Genomic DNA, 12,500 nt, shown 5'->3' with positions numbered 1-12,500 from the left:
TGTTTGTTTGTTTGTTTTTCTATGGTGGGGCTCTATTAAAATCTCAGGCAAGATTGAAGTTCCAAGTGCAGGTGGTTTATTGTGCCAGCATCCAAAGTGCAAAAAGATCCCCAGAACAGTGCAAAAATATTTACAGAGAGCAAAATTGTCCAAAAGTATTTACAACAAAGAAACTGGGTCGAGTTCAACATTAACTGTCCCCTTTAAGATCCTGGCACAGCACACCGACGTTACCTGCTCTGTAACCAGCAGCAGACTGATTGACAGGCAGAAACAGCTCCCCTTTAAACCACCTGACTCCTCCCACTGAGCAACAGATGAAAATCACTAAACAATTAGACAATTTCACAATAAACCTACCTTGTCTATGCCACATTGATCACACAGTAATAATGTACATTAAATGCTAAAAATAATAGCTGAATAACGTGTAGAAAATCATATTATATAATGTGCATCACATGATCAGCACCACGGCGCGAACAGCACCTATAGTCTTATATACTTTTACCTTATATACTTTTGTGGGAATTTTTGGGGGATTTGCAAAACTATATGTTTTTGGAAAGGTTATAATATATGGAGTCAGAAAATCAATGTTTGCATTTGCCCAAATGTCATTATGGCAGCCATATAGCCTGAGATATTCCAAAAAGAGGTTTTTGGCGGCTATTTTTTAAAAATCCAATATGGCCGCCATAATGACATCTGGGCAAATGCAAACATTGATTTTCTGACTCCATATATTATAACCTTTCCAAAAATATATAGTTTAGCAAATTCCCCCAAAATTCCCACTAAGGTTAAAAAATGAGAATAAGGAACTGGACTACTATTTTAACCAACAGGAGATAGAGGCTCGGTTTGGCAGAGGCGCCGCGTCAGAGGAGAGAGAGAGACGCGTCACTGGACAGGTGGGAGCTGGACTGTATGAAACAAAGTACTTTATCACGCTCAAGTGTGCACCCTTGGCGAATTAGTAACAGAGGAAAGAGGAAAAGGCGTTAATAGTGAATACGGCACGGATGAATGAAACAGCAGGAAACAGGGAGTGAACTCGTGTGCGGGATGAATCAGCCTGTGTGTGCACGGGCACGTCACTGCAGGCTGCGGTTATGTGTAGGGGGAAAACGCCACCTAAAATCATAGATGGACTGGCTCCGTCACATTATCCCATTGGATAAGCACCACCCTTTTACAGGGTACAGTCCACAGCATCAGGAGTAGACACACAAGGCACCAGAGTGGAGGTCAGGGGATCGAGACAGGAAAGACAAGACAAAAAGGACAAAACAAGACAAACAGACATCCATCTCTAGCACCTCTGTGCAGTGAGGGAGCACAGAAACTCAAACCAACCCCACTTTAACTTAGCCTTGTCATGGTCCCACCTTGAATGCAGAGCACTGATACATGGTTTGGGCCTTGATGGACACAGAGTGAGAGCCTTCATGTTGGGCCCCGGCACACCCAGCACCAAATAAACACAACACAAAACCACTAATACATGACTGCACTGTTACTGACGTCATTTGTCAAATAAATGAGTATCTGGGAGCAAAGAGAACGAGGGAACAACATGGAGACAATAAGGAATTGAGTGAGGTCAGACGGGAAGGGGTGAAGAGGTTGTTGTCTCTGCACCACTTGATCAGAAGGTCGACCTCTTTCCTGTAGTGAGTCTCGTTGCTCTTGGTGATGAGGTCCACCAGAGTTGTGTCATCTGCAAACTTCACGAGGTGGTTGGTGCTGCAGGTTGTTGCACATGTTGTCATGTGTCAGCAAGGTGAAAAATATATCACAGATTAAGAAAATTAAATTGCAGAAAGAAGTATGTCCAGTGTTGGGAAGGATACTTTTAAAATGTATTCCCCTACAAATTACAGATTACATACCTCAAAAGTTTATAAAGTAATCCATTAAATTAAAGTGAGTAAAGTAATCTGAATACTTTGAATTATTTGATATTGTCATGTTTTTTAAAACTACATGAATGTAGCAAACACATCCTGAAAATTCTTGTTTGTTCTCGTCAAATTGTCTGTTGAGCCCAAGTCTCCATGAACAGACTGTTGTTTACTGTAGAGAAACAAAGACTAGAATCTTAACATATAATGTTTTGTTTTATCTGCTAAAAGAAAATTAAAAGCCCACACTTTCCTTAACCAGATTAAAAATAGTATTGATAGAGAATTTTTTTCTCTATAAGATCACCTTAAATTATGTCCAACCTACTGTTAGTGTCATACTGTTTAATCCTGGTTCAGCCCTGGTTTAATCCTGGTTTAGTCCTGGTTTAGTCCTGGTTTAGTCCTGGTTTAGTCCTGGTTTAGTCCTGGTTTAGTCCTGGTTTAGTTCTGGTTTAATCCTGGTTTAGCCCAAAATGTGAAAACAGGAAAATACCTCTGTGTAATCCATTTATTTCAACAAAGTAACTGTAATCCAATTACCACTCACTGAAACAGTAACTGTAACTGAATACAGTTACTCATAATTTGTACATGTAATCTGTTACTCCCCAACATTGAGAAGGTCACAGTGGGTGTGTCCCGATGGCGATGAAAACGTGGGTTGATCTGCAAAATGGCGTCTTGAAAATAAACATTTAAAGACTGCTCAAACACTAAACATGAATCACTCCAAATACTTCAGGTGAGTAAATACAGAGGGGAAACTACTCCAACAGAATCTGAGGAGTTGATTTAGCAGAATAACTCACCAGAGACCGCACTATTACCTTTATTATTTCTGCAGATCTGTCCAGAACATGAGGTCTTCTGATGCCTGCTGTGTGGAGAGGGGATGTGGTGAGGGGGAGGGGGACTAACAGCACCCATGGGCCCAGTTCCCTCACCTCTGAGCCCCCATGTCAGGCCGGGCCCCTCACCCCTGGGCCCCTACTGCAGCTCTGGGACTGATCAGCCGCTGAGGCCACATGAAAGACACACATCAGTCAGACTGTGGAGAACAGCTTATCCAAGAGCCACAGCAGGAAAGACCAAATCAATCTGAGAAGAGAGAGACAGAGGAGGGTGGGCAGGGAAGCAGGAGGGAGGATGGGGGGTGGGAAGGCAGAGTGAAAGTATTATTAGGCTGAGTAATCTAAAGCTCCAAACATTCTGGTCCACCCTGTGATGTCATGAAGGGATAGCTTAAAATTACATTTAACTTTTACATTTAGTTCAGTAGAGATCAGCAGTTCCAGGGCTGAAATTCAAATGACTGTACTGAAGAGGGTGTATGGAGTTTAAAAACACAGTGGAGCACTTCCTGTATTATCACATGAAGTGTTTTATACCCAGTGTTGGGAAGGTGACTTTTAAAATGTATTCCCCTCCAGATTACAGATTACATACCCCAAAATGTAGTTTGTAACAGAATCCATTAAGTTACTTAAAGTGAGTAACGTAATCTGAATACTTTGGATTACTTGATTTGCTGTAGAGAAACAAAGACTAGGAACTCTTCACATCAATGTTTTGTCTGCTAAAAGAAAATGAAAAGGCCGAGTCTTTACTTAATCATATTAAAAAATATTATTGATAGAAGACGAGGAAACACGTCCACACAGAATGGTACTGTTACATCCTGCTTTAGTCCTGGTTTAGTCCTGGTTTAGTCCTGCTTTAGTCCTGCTTTAGACCTGGTTTTAGACCTGGTTTTAGACCTGGTTTAGTCCTGGTTTAGTCCTGCTTTAGTCCTGCTTTAGACCTGGTTTTAGACCTGGTTTTAGACCTGGTTTAGTCCTGCTAAATTCTGTTTTAGACCTGGTTTAGACCTGGTTTAGACATGGTTTTAGACCTGGTTTAGTCCTGGTTTAGTCCTGGTTTAGACCTGGTTTTAGACCTGGTTTAGACCTGGTTTTAGACCTGGTTTTAGACCTGGTTTAGTCCTGCTATAGTCCTGGTTTAGATCTGGTTTTAGACCTGGTTTTAGACCTGGTTTAGTCCTGCTATAGTCCTGGTTTAGATCTGGTTTTAGACCTGGTTTAGTCCTGGTTTATTCCTGATTTAGTCCTACTTTAGACCTGGTTTTAGACCTGGTTTAGTCCTGCTATAGTCCTGGTTTAGACCTGGTTTTAGACCTGGTTTTAGACCTGGTTTAGACCTGGTTTATATCTGGTTTAGACCTACTTTAGACCTGGTTTAGACCTGGTTTTAGACCTGGTTTAGTCCTGCTTTAGTCCTGCTTTAGTCCTGCTATAGACCTGGTTTAGACCTGGTTTTAGACCTGGTTTAGATCTGGTTTAGTGTCTGACAATGAGTGGAATTACTGAGAAAAAAAAAAAGAAAGAAGGGATATAGCCCCAAATGTGAAAACAGGAAAATACCGCCGTGTAATCCATTTATTTCAACAAAGTAACTGTAATCCAATTACCACTCATTGAAACGGTAACTGTAACTGAATAGTTACTCATAATTTGTACTCTGATTACATAACTCCTGTACATGTAATCTGTTACTCCCCAACACTGTTTATTCCTGAGAGAAGAACTAAATACGCCTAAATGTGCAGGTTTGTGTGTTAAATATGAAACACAAGTCTAGATCTGTTTTTGACATTATACATTTTACAACATTATAACAGAGAGCAAACATAGTGTAATATGGGCCTTTTAGACAACAGATTTGGCAGCTCAGTATTATTATTTCACACATTTCTGGGTGACTAGTGTGGACACCGAGCGTTGGTCATTTGTATTATATCCATAAATTTCAAAATGAGAAAATAGCTCAGGTCTGGTCTGCTTGGAGCTAAAGCAGGAGCAGATGTTCAGAGGAGCAGGCACAGCTCAGCAGGAGCCAGAGGAACCAGGAGGAACCAGGAGTCAGGAGAGTTATGGAGGATCTGCTCCATTAAATGAAAACCACACTCCTCAATCATGTAAGGAGCACACAGAACATTGATCTCACAGAGTCAAACAAGTCACAGCATGGAGAACATGTAAAAGGTCTCCAACTCCTCACAAGGTTTAGTCATTTGTTTTTCCAACATGTAAAAAAACTCATCTATGAGGCCCCTGGTGGTGCAGGGCCCGTTGTGGTTGCATGTTGGAAGTTCAGTTCTACTATCTGGGGGAGAGATCGTGTTTTGAGTATCGGGCCTTTGGTTGTCAGGGTTGAGTTTAGACAACACTACAACAAAGTCCAATTTATCTAACAAAAAGCATGAAAGTTCATGCCTCAGAATAAATATGACAAAAAAAAAAAAAAAAAAAACTAACCAAAGAGGCTCTTGTAAAATATTGTTTATGAGAAAGGAAAGTGTAGCCATTGGAACTACATCAGGAAACCCAGAACATATACAGTTGAAAAGGGACTGGTAGGCCCAATGTATTTCTTTTCTTCTAATATTTATATTTATAGAGGAAATACAATTTTAGTTCACAAAAATATTCAATTTAAAGTTCAGACCAAGGAGGTTGTTTTGTTTTAATACATGGTTCATTATATAAAGAAGCTCTGACCATCTTGAATGTTTATGCCGCTCCAAAACTGACTATACTAAAACTATATATATATATATATATATATATATATATATATATATATATATATATATATATATATATATATATATATATATATATATATATATCACTGATTGTGGAATATGGATCTCTTAACACACTTATCGGTGGTGACTGGAATTGCTTTTTAGATGGTAAACTACTACTACTACTACTACTATCACTACTACTACTACTTCAAGCAGAGTATGAACACAAACAAAATGGTAAGGAAGTAAACTGGGCCAAAAAATTAAGAACAAGAACAGCCCTGAACATTTTAATGACTCAAAATGTGAAGAAAAAAAAAATAACAAAAACATAAAGTGTATGAGCAGGCAAGTACCTCTCTAATGTGAATAACAAAGTGTTGAACCACGATTACCCAAATTAAGAATAAAAATAAGATTTGTCATACAAATATGGAAATCACAAAAGTATTTATTGATTATCACTCTCTCTTGTAATTCAGCTGAAGTCATAAAAAATTAAGAATTTATTTATTTTATTATTTTTTTCAACAATTAAACTTGCCTAAAATTTCACATGCAGACCAACCAAGCTGTGAAAAAGACTTAAAGAACTTAACTTGTGAGGAAGTGCAGAGGGAGATTAGTACTTTTCCATCAGTGAAGGCATGTGGCCCAGATGGTGCATCATCTGAAATTTCACTAGTAGGACCACACCAACAACGACATAGTGCGAAGAAGTTTATTGATAATGTACGAAGCGAGGCAGAGATGGCTGGGTTGAGACTCTGGGTGGGGCCTCTGTCTCAATCTTCAATTGGCCCAGCCGGAACGGGACCCCCCTGTAGGGGTCTTATGACTGAAAGACAAAATAGGGGCTGGGAGGGTGGGGTCGAGTTCACCGAGATGAACTGGGATGATGGGAAAGGTTGCTACATATAGGCTTCTGGGAAATGAGAGGCATGGTCGAGGTGAGTTGTGGTTCGCTGGTGAGAGGAGAAGGCGGCTGAGGCGTGGTCCTGCTCCTGAATCTCACTTAATCATATGCATATGCATATGATGCATTTAGCATTTATAAAACTAGATATTCTCGTACCTTTACTAACCAAAGGTATCTTCATACCTTCACTATTAAAAAACTTCCTCCTTCCCTGCAACAAATGACCATAAAAGTTATCCTAAAAGAGAAAAAGACCAAAATGACCCAGCCTCATATACACCCATCAGTATTCAATATATCTATCCATCCATTTCCTTCCACTTATCTGGAGCAGGGTTGTAGCAGTCTAAGCAGGGTATTCAAAATCTAGACTGCAAAATATTGGCTAAACTGCTTGCAGCTAGAAATAATTATGTTGTTCCTGAAGTGATTAATAAACTAAAATACTTGATATATTGTATACTGTAGGATGCAGAAATCAGATGATCTAATGGTAACTGTGATGTAGGTTGACCATAAAGTGGTGTCTGTGTTTATGATATAAAGGTCGGGTTAAAAAGAAAAAGTAGGAACAAATTGGAGATCAGGATGTAATGTGACTGTGCTTGTGTTACTACTTTATGTACGCCACAATAAGGACGGCAAAATGGGGTCATTTTATTCATTCTTATTTAAAAATATAAATTTTTCCACAGTATTTGGACTAGGAAGGTTTCTTTTTTTTTTTCTCCTGCTTTAAAAATAAAAACTTTCACAGTGCACAGATGAAGCAGGCTTGCAGAGAAAAGCCACTTACTGGCTCCATCGCAAAAAAAAAAAAAAAAAAAAGAATCTCAAATAGAATGTACCACACTCGCAATAACCCAAAACCACAAAATGTTTTGGGGGAATCCATTGCGTGTCACTGGCCCTTCTGTTTCGAATACACACATCAAGAATCTCAGACTTCCGGTCATTGTGCAATTCACACTGGGAAGGGTTTTCTGAAAAAGTGAACATCAAACCTCCATGTTTGTTTTCCCAGTGGGATGTGTCTATTGACAAAGTCAATCTTTTCAAGTCTTTTGAACCATATCACTTTTGTTTCTGGTTCTGATATTGTCATATTTTAATTTTGGGATTCAGACATTGTTAACTGTGTGTTTGTTGGATCCTAACAGTGGAAAACGACTCGAGAAATGAGTTTGCGAACTCCATAAATGCAAAAATGAATCAGATGTGTGTGACTCAAACCTCTGTTCAAACTGTTTCTCTTCCAAACGGAATTGTAAAATAGTGAAAGGTGAAAGCAATGGGTAGTATTGATCCACGGGAAAGACGAAAAAGGTCATCTTTGACTGCCTAAATCATCCCGAGTTTGCAGCGAACATTTTGTATGTGGAGCGACATCAAAGCAGGATCCCGTTTGTTAAGTGAGAGGTGCAGAAGACAAACAGACTGAGCTGCACTTTCTTGTTCTTGTGGTTTTACAGCAACATCACGTCTTGGTCTCTTTGCAGTGGAAGGTGTTTCTTGGTGAACAGCTGGTGCCTTTCGCTTTGGCGATGACTTTTTAAATTCGTAACCAAGGCTGAGTGAGGGATTGGGATTTTGCTTTGATGTCGCTCCACATACAAAATGTTCGCTGCAAACTCGGGATGATTTAGGCAGTCAAAGATTACCTTTTTCGTTCTTCCTGTGGATCAATCCTGCCCATCACCTTCGCCTTTCACTATTTTTCAATTCCAATGGGAAGAGAAACACACATCTGATTCCCTTTTGCATTTATGGAGTTCGCAAACAAATTTCTCGAGCCTTTTTCCGCTGTTAGGATCCAACAACCACATAATTAACGACGTCCGAATCTCAAAGCTAAAATATGACAATATCAGAACCAGAAACAAAAGTGATATGGTTCAAAAGACTTGAAAAGATTGACTTTGTCAATAGACACATCCCACTGGGAAAACAAACATGGAGGTTTGATGCTCACTTTTCTGGAAAATCCTTCCCAGTATGAATTGCGCAATGACCAGAAGTCCGAGATTCTTGATGCGTGTATCGCGCCAAATCCGCGAACCACTTCCTGAAGCAATCACGTGGTACAGCCGGGCAGCGAGGCTTCAGACGTCATCATTTTTGGCTCCTCCCCCAAATGAAGAGCGCCTTGATATGTGCTTCATGGAAACACTCATTATTTACTTGACACAGGCTTCGAAGCCTCGACACATCTCGTAACATCACTAGTCATATGTGCAAATATGTTCAAAGTGCTGTGTGAGATCAAAGTGCAAAGTGATTTTAAAGTGTCCTAGTGAAGGATGAAGGTGCTTCGTGTAGTCATGAGTAACAAACCACCAGCCTGTTTGTTTACAGTGACCCTAGATGATGAAAAGACCACATCGAATGGACCTACATGATTCACACTCCTGTCTTTTGGAGATGTTTTTATTGAGTGGGTGAAACTCTTGTCCTCCACACCAAAAGCCTCAGTTTGTTTTCATGGAGTGACATCATCTCCATTTCTAATAAGTAAAAGCAGCAAACAAGTCCCTTGTCACCTCTACTTCTTGTTTTAGCCATGGAACCTTCAGCTGAAATGATAAAGGAGATCCCCGCTCATTAAAGGAATCCAAAGTAAAGTTAGAACACATAAGATTTCACTTTACACGGATGATGCCCTTTTTAAAAAAAAAAAGATCCCATATGCTCCGTCCCCCACTAATCACAAAAATTTTGAGAATTATCAGATTTTAAGGTTAATTATGAGAAATCTAGAGACGAGTTTCATTGTTGACAAAAGCGCGCGTTGCATGCTGGGAATTATTTTGGTCGGCGGCAATAAACACTAATTCAACATGGCGGACGGAGCGAGAAAGCACGTAAAGGGTATTGATCCCGGTAATTTATCCACTCTAACGGCAGAGGACCCAAGACCATTTGACCAGAAATTGGTCATAAGCATCGACGGAGCCAAATCACCCTTTTCAACCCCGACAGAGCCTGGACCAAACCAAATTTCTGGTCAGAATCGCCAACTACCTGGACAAATATTCACTTTGGTGATATCCACAATGACTTGGTGGAAACTCCTGGGTCATTCACAGCAGGAAAGATGAAAACCTCCAAGAGTCTCGATGTGTTGTTGAACTTGTTGGAGTCCACGGTTTGTTAGGATCTTCTACGTTTGCTCTGTGGATGTTTGAAAGCCATTTAATTCACCATTAGCGGTTCTTTTCACTCAGAATACGAAAAAGACATTTTCCTTCTTCCGTGCATAATGCAGCAGGAATTTACCATTATCGGGGATAAATACGCGAGGTTATGCACTGTGTTTGACCGCTATCCTGTTTCTTGCTTCCTACCAAAATATTTCCCACCATGCAACACGGGCTTTTAATAACAATGACGTCAGCTGAAACTCGCCTATAGCTTTGCCAATGGGACATTTTAATTATTCTGAATTTATGAAGAATATATCCCCTTTAAATTATCGACTGAAGGATTTAAATATCCTGGTTTTCATGTCTTTCCCAAAATTAGTGATTTGGTGGAAGAAAATTTTAATTATACAATGAACAAAATCAAGAAGAACTTACCAAGATCGACCCCATTACCAACATGACTGGAAGAGTTATTGTTATTAAAATGAATATTTTGCCAAGGTTCTTACATCCAATGCAGTTGCAACTTCATGTTCTCATGTTCCAGATAGATTTTTTCAAGTCAATCCACCAGAAAAGTTGCAGCTACCAGTGGACCATGGAGGCTTAGCATTATCCTGGGCCATGCAAATTAAATCCATTTTAGAATGGGTTAGAAATGACAGCAGCTCTACCGAGGCTTTGGGAGATTCAGCACTTCAGCCTTTCCATTTATGAATAAAACATCCTCAGTAAAAGGGCTAAATGATAATGTCATTGTTAAAACTACTATTAAAACGTGGCAAAAGTGCACAGACACTTTGGATCAGTGGAACAATATTCGTCCTTTGCTCCTGTTTATGATAATCCTGATTTTCCAGTATCATGTATAGATGCAGCAGAGATCTCATCTTAGGAGGAAATCTAAAATCTTTCTCCCAATATAATCTACATTGATAATAATAATAATATACTTGAATATAATCTTCGTCAGACACACTTTTATTATTATTTGATTAGAAGTTATACAACTTGAAACTACTTTAATTAAGGCAGCTCAAATAAAAAATAAATGTTTTGGATATTTGTATAAACAAATGTTTGTCAAACTCGTGTTAATAAAGATGGGTTGGGTTTGGGACTCATCTAGATGAAATAAAATAGAAACAAGTTTTATTAAATGTTAAGAAAATCACAAGTTCTAACAGATTCTATGGAATTCAGTACGAGATAATCCACACACTTCACTTGACACCAGCTATTCACATTTTAATCCAACTCTATTCTCTGTCAAAAATGTAAAACCTGTTTAGGGACAAACAATCACTTACGTTTCTGTCCACATTTGACTATTTGCAGCTTGTCTCACTGTTTTACAAATGTGGCTGGGCAAAGAGTCTCCTGATCTTCATGTGGTGAGACAAAATCATGTCCTTCATGCCCTAGAGAGACTTTTACAGTGTGTGTCCTGAAAACATCTGTAGGGTCCTTTGTGAAAAACTGGACACCACTCGCTTCTCCTTTTGAAAACAAAGGCAGTAAAATCATCTGTATTGGATCTTTCTGTTGAAGATTGGACAGGATTCATGAAATTACCACAATAATGAACTGAATGGATTTGTGACAAAGTGGATCTTTGTTCCATTTAACACTGGGGGAGGTACTTTCTGCTGGGGCTATAAAAGAAAGCAGGAGTTGTCACTTAGGGACAGACTTCTGTGCAGACGGGTCATGTTGATGTTGTGTTGATTTATTTAGAATTATTTATTTTCTGTTTATTTATTTGAACAGTTTATTTGTACTTAATTTTATGATACACTGGAAGTCTGTTTTAAAATGACTTTTTTTCTGGTCAAAGAACTTTTTTGTTGAAGTTTACCTCCTACTTCAATCACGTCGGCACAACTTCCTCACAGGATCAATAAACTGTGATGTGTAGTATAATAATACTATTCAATAATGAACTACATGGACTCTGCAGAAAATATCACAGTAGAAAACTCTGACATATATAAACTCATGTGGTCAGTGGACAAACTCAGTGGTCTCCTGGAGTCTTGTGCTGGTTCGGGTGTGGACGGGGATGATTCTGAGGTCCTTTGGCTGTGGATGGTTCTATCTGTGTAATTATTCTACAGCATTGATGAACATTGGGATGGGTGCACATTTTTGATGCAGGTTTTGGTATCGATGGTCACTTGGGTATCAGTTTACCGACAGCTCTACAGATGTCCAATATATGCACACAGACACGTGTGTCAGTCTGTACTCATTTGTTTATATTTGTGGCAGTGTTTGTGTTGTTAATTTTGTGTTGTCTGATTGTTTTAAAATTATTATTATTATTATTATTATTATTATTATTATTATTATTATTATTATTATTATTATTATTATTATTATTATTATTATTATCTGTCTTGTATTTGTCACTATATGGTGTTTTAAAATTTCACAAAATGAATAATAAGACCCAGTGATTCAAAGATCTCGTATAAATGTGGCCTTAGGCTGATGCCCACAGACACAGTAAAGGGACAATGGAACGTTCAAATAAAATGTGCAGTTCCCCTGGATCACCACAAGGGTGCAGGCTCTCTCATTTGCTGTTTTCTATACTGTCATATGAACACTTTTAAAGATAGTTTTATTTTATTGAATATGCTGATGACACTGTGATGGTGAACCTTCTTCAGGGCAGTTTGTCCAGTGATGTGAAGAGTCCAGCCTGAAGCTCCATACATCAAAAACCAAAGACATGGACACACCAGAAGCACGTCGTCCTGCAGTGTGGAGCTGGTGCAAAGCTGCAAAGATCTGAGCACTGCGACTGACAGCTCACTCAGCTTTGAAGAAAACACTGAAGCTGTGTGCCAAAAAGGGCACAACTTCTTTTCAGTGTTCAGAAGTGATCTCATTTTAACAAAGACTCCACAATGCTCACACGCTGATATAGATGT

The sequence above is a fragment of the Boleophthalmus pectinirostris genome, unplaced genomic scaffold (genome assembly GCF_026225935.1).
Source record: "Boleophthalmus pectinirostris isolate CB_2022bp ecotype Guang Dong unplaced genomic scaffold, ASM2622593v1 HiC_scaffold_19, whole genome shotgun sequence".
In the NCBI taxonomy this organism is placed as follows: Eukaryota; Metazoa; Chordata; class Actinopteri; order Gobiiformes; family Gobiidae; genus Boleophthalmus; species Boleophthalmus pectinirostris.
This window is presented reverse-complemented; position numbering follows the sequence as displayed.